The sequence below is a fragment of the Meleagris gallopavo genome, chromosome 2 (assembly GCF_000146605.3).
Source record: "Meleagris gallopavo isolate NT-WF06-2002-E0010 breed Aviagen turkey brand Nicholas breeding stock chromosome 2, Turkey_5.1, whole genome shotgun sequence".
Lineage (NCBI taxonomy): Eukaryota > Metazoa > Chordata > Aves > Galliformes > Phasianidae > Meleagris > Meleagris gallopavo.
Window position 1 is genome coordinate 36,835,197 of NC_015012.2, and position 1,412 is coordinate 36,836,608.

Here is a 1,412-nt window from a genome sequence, read left to right on the forward strand (position 1 = left end):
TGCGAACTAGAGAGAGTTAGCAGTGAATTAATGTAGATACAAAGAACCAGACTTGATTTAAAAGTTATTCAGGCATGAACTGAGGTTGTGTTACTCAATTTAATGGAGATGTTGCAAATTTATATTGATGCACATTAATTCAGAATCAATTCCCTCATGCGTAGTATTTTATGGTAAAGCACTGATTTAAAACTGAGCAGCAGGCATGCTGTCATATCTGGAGCAGGAGTTTTAATTACTAGAATTAAAGAAACTCCGTGTATCTGAAAGACAGGTTGCACTGATAAAATCTTTAATTTTATTTCTTTACCTTTCTCAGCATTATTTTTTTCTTTTTAGTTCAACTGGAATTGTTTAGTCTGGAGAAGAGATGCCTAGGGGAGAACTTACCACTCCTTACCTATTGTGACCTGAAAGGCAGTTGTGGTGAGGTGGGGGTTGATCAGCCTCTTCTCCAGATAACAGCAACAGAATGAAAAGGAATGGCCTCAAGTTGCACCAGGCGAGGTTCAGGCTGGGTGTTAGGAAACACTGCTTCACAGAAAGAGCAGTGAGGCAGTGCCACAGGCTGCCCAGGGAGGTGGTGCAGTCACCATCCCTGGAGGTATTCAGGAAACAAGTGGATGTGGCACTGAGGGACGTGGTTAGTGGACATGGTGGGGATGGGTTGGACGTTGGACAAGGTGATCTTGGTGGTCTTTTCCAACTGTAATGACTCTATTCTATACTATACTGTACTATACTATAAGCTAACTGGCCGGCGGGCCACAGCATCCTGGTGCCTGGAGCTTTCCCAAGATCTGGCTCCTTGCATGCAGGCAATCCCCATGGGTCCTGAGACAGGGTGTGAAGTCCAACAGCATGGGGCCCAGGCCTATGCTGAGGCCAGGGAGCATGAGGCTGATGCTCCAGGAATGCTTGAGGCAGCGAGGGGTGTGCTGATGTGTGTGTGCCCAGTGAGCCTTGCCTGTTTTCAAGGGTCTGTCAGACTTCGGCACCCCTGGATAGGAGCACTGATGCATGAATAATATAGAGACTGTGCCCCTTTCGGAACATTAACAGATGCCCTTGCCTGACTTGTTGGCTTCCCAGGGAGGGTGGTGGGGCACGTTACTGATTTATGAGCAGACGTGATTTGTTTGCACCGGGTCAGAGCGGGGCTGAGGAAGCAGCACTCAGGGCCTTTCCGCCAGCTCTCAGCCAGCTGCCCGCTAACGCAGCCCATCTGCCTCAAGAATTTACTAGGGCGAACACCGAGGCCACTGCTGCGTGCAAAGCGCTGTGTATGCGGCAACCGGCCCCGTAACCGGCACCGGGTGGGCAGCAGGCAGAGGGCGGGGCCCCGGCAGCGCTGACCCCGCCCAGCGGGGGTCTGCCCCCCTCCCCAACACACACCGCTCCCATTGGCTGCG